This window comes from Suncus etruscus, chromosome X (genome assembly GCF_024139225.1).
Source record: "Suncus etruscus isolate mSunEtr1 chromosome X, mSunEtr1.pri.cur, whole genome shotgun sequence".
Classification (NCBI taxonomy): Eukaryota; Metazoa; Chordata; class Mammalia; order Eulipotyphla; family Soricidae; genus Suncus; species Suncus etruscus.
The window spans coordinates 97692075-97711550 of NC_064868.1; positions in this window are offsets into that span (position 1 = coordinate 97692075).

Consider the following 19476-nt stretch of genomic DNA (forward strand, 5'->3'; position numbering starts at 1 on the left):
GGGATATATTTTAATGTTATTAAAAATTAAAATGAAAAGAAAGAATTTCTTTTCTAATTGCACGTAGAGCTGACCTGGTTGGATTCCAAGAACTCCATATAGTTTCCTAATATTCATTAAAATGATTTTTTTATTGTTTATTTTGTTCTTTCTTTTTAACACTGCTAACCACAAACATGCCAAGGATGTTTTATAAAGTCATTTCTGTCTGCTTCTAGAGCTTTGATCTTCTAAATGACTTGAAAATCTCGCACTATGTTAGGGCTACATAAGATTTAATTCAATTCGATAAAAATTATTGAGCACTTACTATATGCCACACATTGAACTAGTCAATGGGGACTTGAAGATGGGATGAAATGCAGTTCCTGCTCCTCAGGATCTCAGAGTTAAAGTGATTTCTTCTTACCACTAGCTTAAATAATAACATTATTTTTCTGATAAAGTCTATACTTCTAAGGGTTATATTAAGATTCATAAATGATACATGGAATTTGCACACGGCCAACTGGGGTTCAATCCCTGGCACCCCATATGTTCCCCCAAGCCTGTCAGGAGTACTTTCTAAATGTAGAGCCAGGAGTATCACCTGAGTGCCACTGGGTATGGCCCCAAAACAAATATATATAAATATATAGAAAGAGATATTATATAATAATATCAAAGTATATTGTGAAACAATATATAAAGAGGACCTTGAATAAAATCAAGATTTGGGTTGAAACCATAAGTACAAAGACAACTGTTTGCTCAACATATGCAGAAATCTGGGCATTTTAACGAAGAGTTTATATGGTTCACAGGCACCAAGTCTAATGACTATGGTTAAAAATCATTTTCATACATAAGCATAATGACAAATGGAATAAGTTACTGTTCAATGTGAGATAGAAAGTATAAAGATCACCATTGAATTAATGTGTGACAGAAATCTGCAAATTGAATGTTGTAAAAAAGGTTAATATATGCAATATGAGAAAGTAGAACATATTACTACTGGAATAGAGGTATGGTTCAGGTGACTCAGCAAGCATGTTCATCACTTGTGATAAATGTCATGAGACAACAAATCTACAAATGATTATTAAAATGTGGTTTAAGGGGCTGGAGAGATAGCATGGAGGTAAGGCATTTGCCTTGCATGCAGAAGTTCGTTGGTTCAAATCCCATCATCCCATATGGTCCCCAGGCCTGCTAGGAGCAATTTCTGAGTGTAGAGCCAGGAGTAACCCATGAACACTGCCAGGTGTGACCCAAAAACCAAAAAAAATGTGGTTTAAGGTTTGAAATATGGCAACTTTATGCAAGTTGTCCCTCTGTGTAACAATAGGCAAGTGGATGCCTTATAAGAATGTTTATGTTTCTGGATATGGCATGTAGCATGACGATTACTTCAGAGTAAGATGACGTGTGAGGCAACAATTATGAAGAAAACTACTGGGTTATGGGTAAGATTTGTTTTTGAGATATCAGACAGGGAGATGACCACTGCTCTTAGGCTAATGTTGAGTGCAAACCAATAAACTTGAATATGATCACTGATATAAGACTGTGTCATAGACTGGTTGTCAAACTACTGAAACAGGATTACTTGAATAAAGTTAAAGTTGATTGTGAGATAAGCATAATGATGGTTGCTGAATAAGACCAAGATTCAGTATGAGACAAAATACAGGAAGATTACCTATGGAATGTTTTGCATCAGATCAAGAATTCTGTTGAGGGCCAGAATGAAGTCTTATTTTGTTGCAACAAACTGGAATAAGTTTAACTGGAATAAGTTTAAGGTTCAATGAATGGAAAAAAGCATGGAGATAACTTCTGGGATAAAGTTAAAGATCACGTAGCCGACACAAACAAGATTACAAGTGGAATAAAGTTAAAAGTTCAATGTGTCATAATGACAATTAATGGGAACATGGTGATAAGGTTAAGGTTTAGTGGATGTCAACAGTCTAGACTATTACTAATAAATATGTCAACTAATATGTTGACTTAGAATAGCACAGCTATCAAGAAGATTTCTGTTGGAAGAAAAGGCAATGAACTATGAAAGAACTATGAGGAGGTTGGAGCGATAGCACAGCAGTAGGGCATTTGCCTGCACACAGCTGATTCAGGGTGGACCTGGGTTTGATCCCCGATGTCCCATATGGTCCCCCAAGCCAGGAGCAATTTCTGAGCACATAGCCAGGAGTAACCCTTGAGGGTCACCAGGTGTGGTCCAAAAACAAAAACAAAAAAGAAGTATTAATATGATTTCTGTACTAGGTAGGGTTAGATATAATATAAGGAACTGAATAATTAGTACAGGACTTAAGGTGCTTGCCTTGAATGTAGCCAATCCCAGGCACGACCCAAGTATTTCTGGGTATGGCAAAAAAAAAAAGAGACTTGATGTGAGATGAGTATAAGGATGACTGCTGGAAAACTGTTCGTGTTTATTGTCAGTTAAGGGTGAAAGTGAAAACTGAAGTAAGATTAAATTTCAATGCATTGCGAGCTTAATGATAACACTAGGCCTGAATAGGCAGTACAAGAGTCAAGGTACTTGTCTTGAATGCAGGCCATCCTATTTTGGACCTCAGCACTGCATATAATACTTGGAGTATGACCAGCAGTCATTTCTGAGTATAGAAAAGGTTAATCCTTGAGTACCACCAGGAACACCCTCCCCAGAATGATAAATGCTAGAATAAGCCATTATTCAGTGTGAGACAACATACATGGATATGACTATTTCAATGAATTATGCTGCAGAGGCAAGAATGATAAGTTTAGTTTCAGTGTAAAAATATAAGACAAGAACAATGATGCCTCCTAGAATATAACAAAAGGTCAATGATGAAAGGTCAAGCATGGTGTTTAACTGTAAAATAAAGCTAATGATCATTGTGAGATAAAAAGTATGATGGTGACTTCCGAAATAAGGTTAAGATTCATTGTGAACAAATCATTAATTCAAAAACGTCTAAGCACACCTATGTTCAATACAATAGACAGGATGTAGAAGCAACCTAGTATCCAAAAACAGGTCCAGAAAGATAGTATTAGAAGTAAGGTGCTTGCCTAACATGTAGACAGTCCCTGTCAGATCCTCAACAACACCACATGGATACAAGGAGCCATCCCTGAGCACAAACCCAGGAATAAACACTGGTATCCCTTGGTATTGCCCTCAAACAAAATAGTCCAACAACAGGTGAATGTATAAAGAAGTTGTAGTCTATATTCACAGCGGAATACTACTCAGCCATTAGAGGAAATTAAGACAAACCTCAAATACTAGAATACAGTCCAGATTGTGCCAGGTTTGGAGGGAGGGAGGACTCCCAAGATTCAGCTTGACTGGAAGTAGGAAGGGAAAATAAGTGAGGAGTCCTCAGCACACAGGTGATGCTAATGGAGGTAGCAACACCCACTATAAAACACAGATTTGAATGACACAAGTCCACTTATAACTGGATTTTATTTTGATTTTTAGGGCTTGATTCTGGGCCACACCTAGCAATTCTCAGGGCTTACTCGGTTTTGTGTTTAGGAATGGCAGAGGTCAGAGAACCAGATGGAGGTTTGAACTCAGCAAGTCAGCCACTTGCAATACAAGCTCCTGCCATACTATCTCTCTGAGCTAACCTGGATTTTTTTCTTTTGGTTCTAAATTCCATTTCAACTAAATGTGGGTGTCAAGTCCTTGGTTGGAGAACTGCCAAATAATGAAAGGATGACTTGAAGTGTTACATTATTACATGGATTTTCCAGTGTAGCAGATTGACTACCATCAACCTTCACTTGTTCAGAAGATAATGATAATCATATGTTTTTAAAGAAGGTTGAGCAAAGTAATTGAAAAGTGAGGACAGGTTCCTGGTCCCAGTAGATTTAAATTATTGGTTTTCTTCACAGCCAGGAAAGGCAGCAGCACCACCACCTTCATCATCATAATCATCATTACAGCAGTTATCACTAGCAAATTAATGCTTCTTTAAAAGTGACTGTTGCTGCATCGGCCCCCTATTCACTGAGGTTACCAGGAACCCTTATTTCAGGAAAGAGTACACATGGCTGTATTTTCCCAGTGGCTAATGTCTCTCCTCTGTGACTGAAATCTCAGCTTTAGGATAACAGTTAGCAGATGACATTCAGTGTGGGAATTATAGACCTGAAATTTCCAGGGAAGAGTCATAAGAAATATTTCCCTCATCTATGAATTTTAAAAATGGAATGTGTCTTTTGTAACTTTTGGAACTTTCCCATAGTTTCAACTTCAAAGGACTCAGAGAAGCAGGCACTTAGAAGCCAAGAAATGAACAGTGAAAAGAACAAGCTGGATGTTTTGACTATATTGTACATTTAGGGAAGTAAGTTATTATCCAGTGGGAGGCCACCCAGATTCTTTTGTACATTATTAACTCTCCTCATCTCTCTTCATTCCTTTTACCTCAGGCGTGCAGCTGTCATTTTCTTACTTGCCTTCTACGATGAAGTCCTGGGTTAGGCACCAATCATTGCAAAAGGAATAGGAAAAGTGTAAAATCAAACTCTAACTCTGAATGCAAGGCTCAAGGAATAGCTCACAGGCATGTTCTTTGGAAATCTAGCCCTTATCAGACTATTTTTTGCCAATGTATACAATAGTACAACAGAGAAACCTAGTCATTTTGTCCAGTCTTGCTAGGACATTCTATCAAGAAATAAACAAAAACGTTAATCATGGAGGTAGTCCTAAGTAAGGAGAGTTTCTATTGATTTAAACTTTTATTTTACTATTACGAAGTCTAATCTCTAGGAAAAAATGTATATCTATAACTTGAAGTATTATTTCAACAAGACTAAAATTGAGCTCAAATAGGATGTTTGTGGTATTCTTTTTTCATCAATTGTTAGGTCTCCTACATAGAGTTTAAGGAAATGGCATTGCTTTAAAAATTTCACAATATTAGAATAAAGTCAGAGCTGAAGGGTCTTTTGCATTTTGGTGGTGGTGCAGTAATTTTGTATATCCCAGGCATAACATTAACACAGTAATAAATGTGTAATCTTGAACAACAATGAAAGTTAAAAATGAAAGTAAAATATTCATGGTTATTCATTCTCTTTCAAAGAACAATAATATCCAGAAGGAAAATACTCAATCCAAATTATTTATTTGATGGGGAATACATTGTCCCGACAGTTTAGAATGGAAAAAAAATTCTCACCAAGCAAGAACCATTCACCATAGAAGGAACATGAGTGGCAGGACAAAGGCTGGACGAGGAATGAACTTCTGCAAATGAAACAAAAAGCCACATCCTATCATAAAAGTGGCTTTCCAATTTTGGAATTTGACTACAAATAAGAATCTTCCTTCTTGAACTTCTCTGCCATGCAATTCTTTTTACATGTAAGCTCTCCGTAGAATTGTTCTTTCAGTGAAACAACTCACTAAGGTCTGCCCTAACATATAACTGGGTAGCTAAAGGGAAAGGCAGATAAAGATCACTTTTACCACTTTCTTGGTAAAGCAAATGAACATTTCATTGACTTAAATATAAATCTGGGTGTTAAATTGCTAGCTTTGATCATCATGAAGCTACCTGGTAGAAGAATTCAAGTAACTGCTGTGCTCAAATAATGGCCTTGATTTATGTGTTTTTAATTTGGGGTTGAGAGGGGCACTCCCAGCAGTTTGGAAGACCTTGTGGTACCAGGCATCAAACCTGGGGCTCCCATATATAAAGCATGTGCTCCATCTCTTTCAACTATCTTTTTTTTTTTTTTTTTTTTTTTTTTAGTTTTTGGGCCACACCCGGCGTTGTTCAGGGGTTACTCCTGGCTGTCTGCTCAGAAATAGCTCCTGGCAGGCACAGTGGGACACCGGGATTCGAACCAACCACCTTTGGTCCTGGATCGGCTGCTTGCAAGGCAAATGCCACTGTGCTATCTCTCTGGGCCCTCTTTCAACTATCTTTATGGTTCTTAATTTTTTCTAAATATTTAAGACCTAAGATTTCAACAGGTAGAAAATAACAATAATCCCCACTTTCCAATTCTTTTCAAAAATTCCAGGGGCCGGGCGGTGGCGCTGGAGGTAAGGTGCCTGCCTTGCCTGCGCTAGCCTAGGACGGACTGCGGTTCGATCCCCCGGCGTCCCATATGGTCCCCCAAGAAGCCAGGAGCAACTTCTGAGCGCATAGCCAGGAGTAACCCCTGAGCCTCACAGGGTGTGGCCCAAAAACCAAAAAAAAAAAAAAACAAAAATTTAATAAATTAGGGGTCAGAGAGATAGCATGGAGGTAGGGCGTTTGCCTTGCATGCAGAAGGACGGTGGTTCGAATCCTGGCATCCCATATATTCCCCAAGCCTGCCAGGAGCGATTTCTGAGCATAGAGCCAGGACTAACCCCTGAGTGCTGCTGGATGTGATTCAAAAAAACAAATTAATACATTATAGTATTAAATCAAAACTTTGAAATGTCAACATGCTAAACAAAAGACGGATAGGTTGCTCAGTTTCTTCTGTTTTTTTTCCTTTTGGTTTTTGGGTCATACCTGGTGATGCTCAGGGATTATTTCTGGTTATGCACTCATAAATCTCTCCTGGCTGGGGGGACCATATAGGACGCTGGAAATCGAACCCAGGTCTGTCCTGGGCAGCGGCGTGCAAGGCAAATGCACCCGCACTCCCTCCCCCCCTTTATTTTGGGTGGGGTCACACCCTGTGGGGCTCAGGGGTTACTCCTGGCTCTGCACTCAGAAATCACTCCTGGCAGGCTCTGGGGACCATATGGGAGGGATGCCGGGATTCGAACTATTGTCTGTCCTGGGTCGGCTGCTTGCAAGGCAATGCCTTATCGCTGTGCTATCTCTCTGGCCCCTGGTTGCTCAATTTCTAATCAAATAGGAATTTAGGGATTGGGACTTTAAGTGTCACTGCATACATATTAAAAAACTGTATCCAAAGTGTTTTGCTTAAAGTTTTTTCTAGTGGTATACTGAAATTACTATTTTATTTTTGCTTTAAGCCCACACCCAGCAGTGCTCAGGGCTCATTTCTGGCTCGTCATCACTCTTAGTGGGGCTCAGGGGACTATATGGAGTGTTAGGTATCAAACCCAGGATGGTCACCTACATAGCAATCACCTTTCCTATGGCACTATTGCTTCAGCTCTCTAGACTAAAATTATTAATACATTTTAAGAATTTTTTTATTTTCTTATGTACTGGGTCCTTGAAAATTTTGTAGCTTTTCCTGACAGCACACACACAAAGCACCGAATAAAATTAATGCATATTGAAGACAGAATGACCATATGTATCAACTGAGAGCAAAAGTCAAAAGTGTCTGAGAACATTTTCTTATAGTTCATATTTATATTTAACCATATTTAATACCTCTAATTTGTGAAGTCTTCAATCTGGTTTGCAAATAATTAAGCCCCACCATAAAAGATGTAATCTCATCCAGAGTGATCATTTCCAACTCTCTTCCAATTTTTTTTTTTTTGGTTTTTGGTTTTTGGTCACACCCGGAAGCACTCAGGGGTTACTCCTGGCTCTATGCTCAGAAATCGCTCCTGGCAGGCTCGGGGGACCATATGGAATGCCGGGATTTGAACCACCATCCTTCTGCATGCAAGGCAAACTCCTTACCTCCATGCTATCTCTCCGGCCTCCTCTCTTCCAATTTTTTAAGAAAAGATATGATCTTGTATAGAAAGAAAAAATAAGCCTTTTGTATTATCAGTTCATAGGTACTGTCTGGCCTGCACAGGGCACTCTGCCTAGGACATCCTTACCAGGCAAAAAAAGTTCCCAAATGAGGATTCAACTTAACCAGAACTGACTGTGGCACAGGCAATGATGGAAAAACCTGGGTCCTGAGCTGCCTGTTGATTCACAACAAGATTATAGAGTATAGTTTCCAAAGAGTAGTCCACATCATCACTAAGGAAACTTGCTGGTCCTGAGAAAGAAAAGAAACAATTAGAGGAAGTGATGAGAAAGTCTAAAGAGCATGGATGGGAGATGGGGGTAAGAAAATGGGTAGAAAGAAATACACAACCAAGTACCATAATGTTCTGCTCCAAATATTGATTAAAGATCTGAAATATGCACTCACTGAATACCTCTTGTATGCCGAACATTTTACAATAATGGTCATACTTGATCATACAACATCCCTAGTGGCAAAATACAGTTCCCATCAATGCTCAGGGAAACACAGGCCTGAGAAGAGCTTGTAGTTAGAGGCAAGGATATTAAATATACTCAAACACTAGAGATGTAGTGTGAAAGGAACATGGTTCATGGTCCCTCCAAAATATGGAAAATGAACAATGTGTCAAAGGTGAAATATGGGGTGTCAGTGGTGTATTTATAGATTTGCTAAAGCGTACATCTATGATCTCTACCACATGCCCATTCCTTCATGGTAGGAGAGATACTTCTACAACATTCTGATTCCTTCACAGTTCTCTTTTTTTCTTTTTTTCATCTATAGTGCTGGCTTTACATTATCTTTTGATACATACACTTCATTTTAACCAGAAGTAGATTTCTGCATAAACTTCCTATAATCTGTTGATTTTGGTGGGTGGTGCACTTAAGCAATGGTACTTAGGAGTCAATTTCCAGCACAGTTCAGGGGACCCTGGGAATAGAACTCAAGACTCCTGAGTGTACCTTACTTTCTCCAGCCCAATAAACTATGTCCTGAAACCTAATCTTTGAATTGTTCTAGTTTCGTTTTAGAGAGTCCCATATTGGTTCTATGGTCTATGGTTCCATTACTTTCTGCTATGACTAAATTTTCTTTTTTTATTGTTTTGTTTTTTTTTCTATTTAAAGAAAATGCATCACATAGTTGACATAACTGATCATAATACATTTTTTCAAGATAAGGGAAAACAGTTATTAAAAATAGAAAATCTAAAAAAATAAAATGGAAGAAAAAAGAAAAGAAGAAAAAGTTCAGTAACAGTATATTTGTGAGAATTATTGTATTTCCAATAAAGTGACTAATACAATAGCAGAAGGTTCAGTAATTTTTTAAAGATAAGAGATAAAAATACAATAAAAGGTGTCCATGGCAGTTGTTTGCATAGGCACAGCAAAATATGTAAGAAATATAAAGGATTTTCTAAGTATAGTATCATGTCATCTGCAAAGGTGGAGGTAAAAGAGGAGAGACCTTGGGCATATCAGTGGTATTGAGGTAAGATATATGTGTATCTGGTAGATATATGTATATTTGTATATTTATATATATTTTATATATGTATAACATACATATGTTATAGATATCTAACAATGCCAATAGCATTGCTAGCTTGAGACATAAATGACAATAATCAAATTTTAAAATGTGCCTGTTTAATAGAAACAAAAAATTTGTTTCTTAGTTGGAAACAAGAGAATTGGTCCTTAACAAGTAACTCACCACTTCAGTGTGAGGGAGGATAGGGCAGGGACCAGTAGGACAGTGAGAGAGAGAGAGAGAGAGAGAGAGAGAGAGAGAGAGAGAGAGAGAGAGAGAGAGAGAGAGAGAGAGAGAGAGAGAGAGAGAGAGAGAGAGAGAGAGAGCAGTGGTGCTGAAAGAAGGTAAAGACTTGCATGACACTCTTGAAGTAACATACTATGAGCCACAGTGCCTAAAAGGGGATGAGAAAAATTTTTAAAAATTTTGTCTGCCATAGAGGCAAGTTTGAGGATGGGGCAAACTGGGGACACTGGGAAAGGGATGGGGATGGGAACATTGTGCACCCGAAACCCAATTATAAATAACTAATTCACAGTGATTCAATTGAAAATTTTTTTGAGTGCCTGACCATGAGGCAGGCTAGGAGAGAACCTAGGAATATTGGTTAAGCAAAGTGAATACTGGTGGTGGCATTAGAGTTGGAACATAGTTTGCCTGGAACTTTCATATAACTCTGTAAATCATAATGCTTTAATAATAATTTTTAATAAAGTGAAAAGAATCGCAAAACAAACCATTAGCACATTGACACATACAGAGGACCAGAAGGTGTACAAAATATACTCTGCATCCCTTATCAGGGAAAATGCAAACCAAATAATAATGAGATACCACCTCTTACCAGTGATACAGCCTACATGGAAAAGAATAAACAGTATATGTTTGTAGGTCTGTGGGGGGAGGGACCCTCTTCCACTGCTGTGGGAATGTTGACTGGTTCACCCTTTTTGGAAAAGAAGAGGGGCACTTTATAAAAAAAACTAAGAATTTATCTTCTACGTAATACAACGATTCCACTTCTTGGCATCTCCCCCCAAAAATGCAAATAAAACTTTTTGAATTAAAAAAAAAGAAATAGAAAGGAAAAAACCTTTGGTCTAAAAACAGGGAGGCCTTATCCATGAAGTATTCTGGCGTAAGACCAACTCTAGGATTCAGGCATATTAAGTTGTCCAACACCAAAGTCTTTATCTGTGGTCCCAGTAAAAGCTCTTCACAGTCAGAGTTATTTCTGTCAGAATTCTGCAATTAGAGATCTTGGTTTCTGTAGAGATACTATGTGAAGTGAGGTATCTTCTGGTTTTATCTCACCATTAGGTGGCAATGCAGGGAACCCTACCCTGAAAGCAGGTTGCTGCTGTTACCAAGTTGTCAGGGTGTCATTAGAATCCTCTTTGGAGTAAGTCCATGCCAGGGCAGCAGTAGGGTCTTCCCTGGTAGAAGTTCAATTTCTGGTGATGGTGTAGAAAACCGTGGTTGTTTCCATAGATGGTATTCAAGGTTCAGGGGTGAATGGTCAATGTCTGATCTTCTGAAGCCTAAACCAAGTCACTAAGACAAGTGTTCAGGGTGTAAGGCCCCACTGCAGTATAAAATTTATGTATTCCTCTCTCTATTAGATAAAAACTTGTTTGCATACATAAGATTTCCCCATTTTTGGAGGGGTCACACCTGGCAGCTCTCAGGGGTTACTCCTGACTCTGCACTCAGAAATCGCTCCTGGCTGGCTCAGAGGACCATATGGGATTCTGGGATTTGAACCACCATCTGTCCTGGGACAGCTGCATACAAGGCAAGTGCCCTACTGCTGTGCTATCTCTCCGGCCCCAGATTTCTCCATTTTAAAGTGCCTATACAGAAAGGAACAATGTCACAAAGTATTACTGGTGCATATGAAGGCAGAGGTAACAAGCCCAACAATCCCCATAACCTGATTCTAACATGAACTCTAAACTAGAGAAACTTATCAACTAAAATTCCCTACTAAACAGATCCTCAAAAATGGGGTAAATTGCCGATACATAAGAGGATACTCAATAAGGGTTATAACAATTAAGGAAATACATCTAAAGAAAGGAGATATACATGTCCCATTTAAGTTTTTTGAAATAGTCTGGGGGATGTTAAAATCTGGAGCACAGCTTCAACCTGTGATTTGGTCTTGTGGAGTTTAAACATGGCTCTCAGCTGGAGGCTTCTCAGAAACCGACTCTGGTAGCAGGCAAAAGTCCATAATGAAGGGAGGTAGGGGAAAAGGGGCCACTGAGAACAAATCAGTATCAGTGGAGTATCAGCTTCTTCTAAAGCTGAGAATCTTTTTTTACTTTGGGAGCTGGTTGGCAGCTACTGGGATGGGAGGAATGTTCTACTTCATGAGGAGTTAAGAACTGAGGGTAAAAAGGGTAAAATGGGGGGAAATAACAGGTGTTGGGGTGAGAGAGTGAAGGGCTAGAAAATAATTTGTTAGGTGGTAAAAATGGGGAGTGGATGGGTTGTATATGACAAGGGAAGGACAATATACAACATAGACATTATATATATTATAGATGAACATTAGACAGACATTGAGATGGCTAACACATACGCTCATGCACTGAGGATCAATCCATGGGTTACAGTTGAAAAGCTGTCTCAGGTGAAATGGGACAGAATGCTTAAAAAATCTATCTATCTATCTATCTATCTATCTATCTATCTATCTATCTATCTATCTATCTATCTATATCTGTCTATCTATCTATCTATCTACCTACCTATCTACCTACCTACCTACCTACCTACCTATCTATCTATCTATCTATCTATCTATCTATCTATTTATCTATCTATCATATATCTATCATCTGTCTGTCTATCTATCCATCCATCCATCTATCATCTATCTATCTATCTATCTATCTATCTATCTATCTATCTATCTATCTATCTATCTATCTAAAGACAGCAAGTCAGATGGAAAAGTTTTCCATTTTCTAGGCCAATCATAATTGGTGAGGTTAAACTTTACTGAAGAAAGGCTCCATGGGTTAGATTGTGTATAGAGCATTCTTAAAAATGATCATAATTTTCTGGTCTAGAAAACTAAGTTATATGGTAATGAGCACTGTAAGAGGAGTCTATACAACAAAATATTGTCTAGTGTGTCTTGAGCATCCAGTTTCCTTTCCTAAAAAAATCTAAAATTATGGTATAATGATAAACTACCTATAATTAAAAATAGATTACATAACATTCAATGAATGAGCTCTGTAACAGGAGTTCATGGCATGCAGTTTCATATTCCATTACTATCTGTGGACATCATCATTAGATTATATTAGCAGGCATAATCAAGTAGAAAATGAATAGATTAGAATTATTGTCATGACATTATCATGAGCCCTGTTTTTTGAGTTTAGTATAGTATAGCATTGGGATGTGGAAATGGGGTGACCAACCTATATCTCCAAGTACCACTGTGGACAGAAAGATCAAGGGGTTATTATAAACATAGTAAAATTAAGATATTAAAACTACTTATAGCAAGCACTGTAGTGGGAGTCCATGGCTTCCAAACATATTCTTGAGCTGTTTCTGTGTATAAAATCATTTGAACATTACTATACATATCTATAAAGATCAGTTGATTGGACACCTGCTCAAACTAAACAAGTGTATTAATTCTTCATGGGGCGTTTAATCCGTTGAAATTTAAGGAAACTCTTAAAAGAAAGAGCCATTATATTGTGTAGAGTTATTGTTACAATGGGGATTTGGTTTTGTGTAATTGACCTTTGTAATTGATCATTTGGGGCCAATTTAGTTTGCCTAGATATTGAGATTTTTTTGTCTGCGAATGTTTTTAACCTTCCCTTCCATGTAAACGAGACTTTGGCTGGGTAGTGGACTCTAGGGTGAAAGTTTCTTTCATTCAGTAGTTTGAATATGTCATTCCACTCTTTTCTTGCCTGGATTGTTTCAAATGGAAGATCTGGTTTGATGTTATATTTTTTCTTTATACTTGAAGTTTTTTTTTCTCCCTTACAGCTTATGCACCTCCTCTTTGGACCACCAGGAATTCTTTTTAAATGGAAGAATGGGGGAATGTTCTACTTCATGAGGAGTTAAGAACTGAAGGTAAAAGGATTAAATGGGGGAAAATAACAGGTGGTGTTATTTTTATCCTAAAAAGTGACTGATTACATTGACTGATGATTCAGTTATGTTACCCAGAGGTGACAATATTCTGAAAGAATGGGATTCTTCTCACAAGATGCAGTACATGCTTTGAATTAGAGATCATAATATCATGACACTTATTTGCCAGTATTTCTTTCCATATCCCCCACAGTAGATGTGTTCTTTAGCTTCCCCCATTGAACTTTTAGTGGTTTGGAGTGCTGGATTTCTCAAGCTGTAGAAAGAACTGCTAGATCCAATCTGCCAGGAAGTCTATCTATGATATAAATTGAAATAACTTCGCATGGACGTGCTAGCGTTTGCATGGTCTGGGAAAATGAGGACTGATGAGAAGGAAGGAAGGATGCTTGGAAAGACCAAAAAAGACAGCCCCGTTTGGTGGGAGGGATTAAGTAGTGAGATTACTATTTCCTCCCCAGCACCAATCTGGCTGTCCCCAAAGGGCAGATGAACAGTGATGGCACTAGAACCCACAAAAAGACTCGACTAAATTTTCTTTTTGATAAATATTACAACCATCTTTTTTTTAAAAATTACAACAATATCTCCTATTGGTGCAAAGGAGATATCATTTTTGTTTCCTTTAAATGATAATATGTAACAATGTCAATGTGTCTGTGTCTCCAGCATCCAAAGACTGGGAAAGATTTAGAACCATGCATGAAAGGTTATTAGAAAGAGAGCTCTATCATGGAGTTGATTAGCACAACCCAGGAGTGACTTCACCAGTATTGGTGGTGTTTGTCTCTGGAGACTCAGAGAAGGAGATTCCATAACATATTTAAGATGGTACAAGGATCAAGAGTGGAAGCAGCCTCTTCTTAACACTCTTCACTTCTTCCTATATAGACATGAATTTACATGTCTGTCTGGTCTTGATAATGAGTTAACAAGAAGCTGATTCTCTTCACATTACACGTCTGCTGCGGATCAGAAATGGATCATTTTTGTCACAGTTCCTAAGACTGACCCCTATTGTACAAATCTCTAAGAAAACAGGATGTGGGGGGTCAGTGAAGAACCACGTAGAAAAACAATGAAACATTCTTGATCAGAGTGAGTAGCATGGGGGACTGTCTTTGGTTTATTAGAGGAATGTTGATGAAATGAGAGCAGGGGACTGAATACTCCCAGAATGTCTGTGACAAGATAATTGAAGAAAGCCTGAGTATGTCTGAAATGATAGAGCATGTGCCTTGCATGTGAGAGGATGTAGGTTCAATCCAGGGCACTGCACACTAAGTCCCCCACCCTCAGCATTGAACATAGGACATACTAGATACATGTAAGTATCTCTTTATGCTCTATGTTCTCGGGGCTGACACTCATAAACCTACATTAATGGGCTTCCTATCCTCATATTGGCTGAAAGTAGGATTCTAGGCCCATTGCCACTTTTTTTTTTACTTATATTTGACTTATATTCTCTACACCACATTTTTTTCTTGTGGCTTGCCTCACTATCTTCCTTTTAATTTCCTCTAGTGATGACCTGTATCAGGAACACAGAAATGTACAGGTAACAATGTGAGGGATATGTGTATACTATGTCCCAGCTAAGGAAAGAACACTTCAAACACAGCCAGTTTATTCCTCATGTAGACGCTCTCCTGATTGGGGGATTTTCCATTCCCAAGTTGCTGCAACTGTTATATAGAGCAACTAGGGCTCAAATCTTTATTTTCTTAACCCCTCCTCTTACTTCTGGCAAGTTCTCTCTGCTGGCTTCTCTATTTCTCTCCACTGATCTTCTGGTAAGAATCAAAATAGTTTAATCACGATCAGATGACCTTCACAATCCAGAGGGTTGGTGTGTGTGTCCCATAGTTTCTATGTCCTCTTCAAGAAAATAATCAGCATGTGAACCTATCAGTGGTCCAGCCTCACCCTGCCCCAACACAGCCCTGATTCAGGGGAAAGCCTGCAGTAGAAAAAAAGATGACCAACAAGTGGTGGACTTTTCTCATCTGTGCCCAGCCTTTTTCTGTCTCCCTCCCTTTTGACAACCACTTGTTACCCAGAATCTGTTGAACACAGGTCAAGGTAAAAGTCCAGGTAACAATCAGCCTCCTATAGAATGGAGGTTTGCAGCTGCTTAAAACTTATGGATCTTTTGAAGAACTCGATCTCAGGATCTCGAGCACCTGGAATTTCTGATCTATGATCCTCACCGGGGTGAAGGTCCTCTGAACTCTCCAGTCACTTTCATTTTGACTTTCTTATTTGTGATCCTGACCTCTTCTGGTGTCTCCCATGTACTTCAAGGGAACAAATAAAAACCTCCAAGTATCCTCCTTGAAACCCTAACCCTTTACTAAATTTGATGTCTCCACTGTTTTTTCCTAATAAACTCATTATAATATCGAACCTCTGACTAGGGCCTCTTTGGTCTTCACAGAACAAATCATCCTGTGCTTCATTTGAATGAGAGGTTCATTTGACTGTTTATGATTTCTTTCTCTACCATCTTCCAGTGACATGGAGAAATCGCATTAACATATAATTGTTTATATATATCCATGGTGGCATGTGTAACTCAACATTCTAACTTTTATTTTATTTTTGATGACTTGTAGATACATAGAAGGATTAGTTTGTCTGTTTAGGCTTCTCTGTATGTACCATTGTCTATATTTCTGCAGTAGAGAAAGTCAGTGCATGGTGGGACTTTCTTGAATTTGGTCATACCATGTATCACTTTTAGGTGAATGTTTTTATCTTCTTATTCAAATAATCTATGAGAAAGCCAACTACTTTAGGTCAGAAACACATTATACTCATGATAGTCAGTCTACATGTCCATTTGTCTCACTTCTTTCTCAACTGTTCCACTTTAAATGAATTCCTGGTGGTCCAAAGAGGAGGTGCGTAAACATAACAACAATAGCTTTCCCTTATAAATATCAATCTGTTTCTATTCTGGTGAGGTTTAACCTGCTAACAGCTTAGATAAATAATAAATAATAAGCCTCAGTCACATATGACCACATTCCCCAGACCCACCAGTTATCTGGCAGCAACCTCTTCTGCTGTAGTGGGGCGGAAATATTTCCCCACAATAAAAGACATCACCTGAATATATATTTTCCCTCATATATTATAAAGTTTATGTCAGCAATATCATGTCTCACATAAGACCACATGCTTTATCATGGTATTCTGGAGAACATAGTTTCTCCTCATGGAGTTAGTTTTACAGAAAACGATGCACATAAATGAGCTCAGGCACATGAAATTACTCTTGTCACGTGACACATAACATTGTATGATGTTTCTAAAAAGTGGATACATTGACTGATGATTCAGTTATGTTACCACAGAGGTGACAATATCCTGAAAGAATGGGATTCTTCTCACAGGATGCAGTGCATACTTTGAATTAGAGATCATAATACCATGACACTTCCTCCTGTGTTCAGAAATAATATCGACTAGTCAATTCACTCATCAATTTTGCTCTCCTGGTTTGAAATTTTTAGTTACCAAAGAACGATCATAATTGGAAGATAAGACAGCCACTGTGCATTTTGTATATAACATCCCGCTGAAACAACAGGAAGTTATTTTATATTATTGATTGGAATAATTTATATTGATTACCACGAGATATTTATAAGCTATTACATACTAAAGGAAGAAATAAGAATCAATTATATTTGGATCAACTTGGAATTTTTGTGAACTCCTCTTGTTGCTTCCATGTTCAATGGAAATAGTTAAAGGAATCTAGAACAATAAAAATGACAGTATCTTGTGTGGCATTTAAGAAATGGAGGTCTTTCCAATCAGATGCAAGACTACTATGTGGTAGGATAGGTACATAGGGGACCACATATTCTAGCAGCCCTGGGGGTGAGGGAAGTGGATATGGGAGATAGGACAAAAACGAAGGTGAAGGGAAGACAATTTGCTGATGGGAATCCCCCCTGATGTTATGTAAATATTTAACTAAAATATTATTGTCAACATGTAAACCACTATGATCAAAATAAAAATTATATTATTAAAAAAAAGAAATGGAGGTCTTTATTAGGATAGTTCAAAATGTAGTTATTTCTCTAACTAAACTCATCCCTGTTTGTGGTAAGCTTCATGAGGTGAGCTGAGCTGTAACTTCCAGCTCTTTTCTCTTTTGTGTCTGAAAGTTATTATTGCAAGAATGTCTTTCATTTTTCTTAAAACTCATTGATGAGTGAGACCATTCTGCATCTTTCTCTCTCTCTCTCTGACTTATTTCATTCAGCATAATAGATTCCATAGGAATCTATTCCTAATAATGAGAATTTAGGAGGGAAATAGAAAGCCTGTCTAGAGTACAGGCGGGGGTTGGGTGGGGAGGAGGGAGATTTGGGACATTGGTGATGGGAATGTTGCACTGGTGATGGGTGGTGTTCTTTACATGACTGAAACTCAAACACAATCATGTATGTAATAAAGTTGTTTAAATAAAAAAACAATTGCCAATTGTTCATATAGACAAATAACTCTATCAGGTTAAATCATTCACTTGAACACTAGATCCAAACCTCTTAACTTTCTCAAGGTCATTCATTACTCCAGAAGGTCCCTGTTCTTTCTTTCTCCTCTTTGCAACTAATCTTCCCTTGCAGCTGGCATCCCAAATCAACTCCTTCTCTTCCCTCATATCTCAGTCAAATATTCAGAATAATACACTTGAAGATCAAGCAATGCAATTCACTATATGAACAATCTAAATTAGAAAAAATCTTATGGGGGGGCAGAGAGATAGCATGGAGGTAAGGCATTTGCCTTTCATACAGAAGGACGGTGGTTCGAATCCTGGCATTCCATATGGTCCCCCGTGCCTGCCAGGGGCGACTTCTGAGCATAGGGCCAGGAGTAACCCTTGAGCGCTGCCAGGTGTGACCGAAAAAAAAACAAAAAAAAATCCTATGGTAATATTGAAAGGGAACAAAACATGCCACTTTGGTATAAGGATTATTTGGTTGGAAGGCAAATGAGAAAAAACATACAGGAAGAACTCTCTGATAACATTTACCTTTTGTAAAATAAAATGCCCCTGTCCTGTACCAGGAAGGAAAGAACAACACCCTTGGATATGGCATCAATATGAGCCAACACAACAAACCTTCCTAAACAGTTCTCATCTACCATACCTTTCCTAATCATTTAACCATGCTTATCTATTCCCTAGGAAGTCAAACTCCCATTTCATTTATCTAGGCTATTTCGCACAGTCTATCACCCTTTATAAACAGATATGCACATAAGGCTCTGAGTCTAATTGCGTCTTTGTTTTTAGTCACTTTTTTCTGTGAATTCTCTCTCTCTTTATATATATATATATATATAAAATTCAAAATATTAGCATCATTAAGGTTAATATCATTACAAATGTAAATGTTTTCTCTTGGTAATATGTCTTTTATCAGTTAATTTTCAGATCTCAGGTAAAACTATAATGAGGGATAGAGGATTTTTTTATTCACCATAGAAACCCTAATGAGAAAATTAAAAAATAATCAGCCTGATAAATAATTTACAGAAAGTCCACATCTAACAACTAACCTAAGAAAATGTAAATCAAAATCAATGAAATACATATAATTATAAGAACAAACTGCAAAAATATTATGCTTAGTGAAAGAGATCAGACAGAATTGATTTCATACCTTATGTTTCCATTTATGTAAGTCAGCTAGCAAAACAAACCCTTAGTAACAAAAACAAATCTATGGTAACAGAAAAAGATTGGAGTTAACTGATCGTGGGTATGAAGGGAAGGTATTAACTGAGAGGGAACAAAATATGCCATCCTCAAATCCACCACTTTTGCTTATTAATTGTTCTGAATAAATTTACTTAGAAACAGCTGTTATAAGGACGCCAACCTACTTTTTCCACTGGAGGTAGGAAAGAAATCTCCCATGTGAAGAAATAGCCTCAGAATCGGGAGATAGACAGAATGCATTAGCAATGCATTAGAAGCAAGGAATTTATGTCTGAGAAGACTATAAACAAATCTATCTTTCCCTTTTCTTTTTTTTGGGGGGGTGGGGTGGGGCACACCCA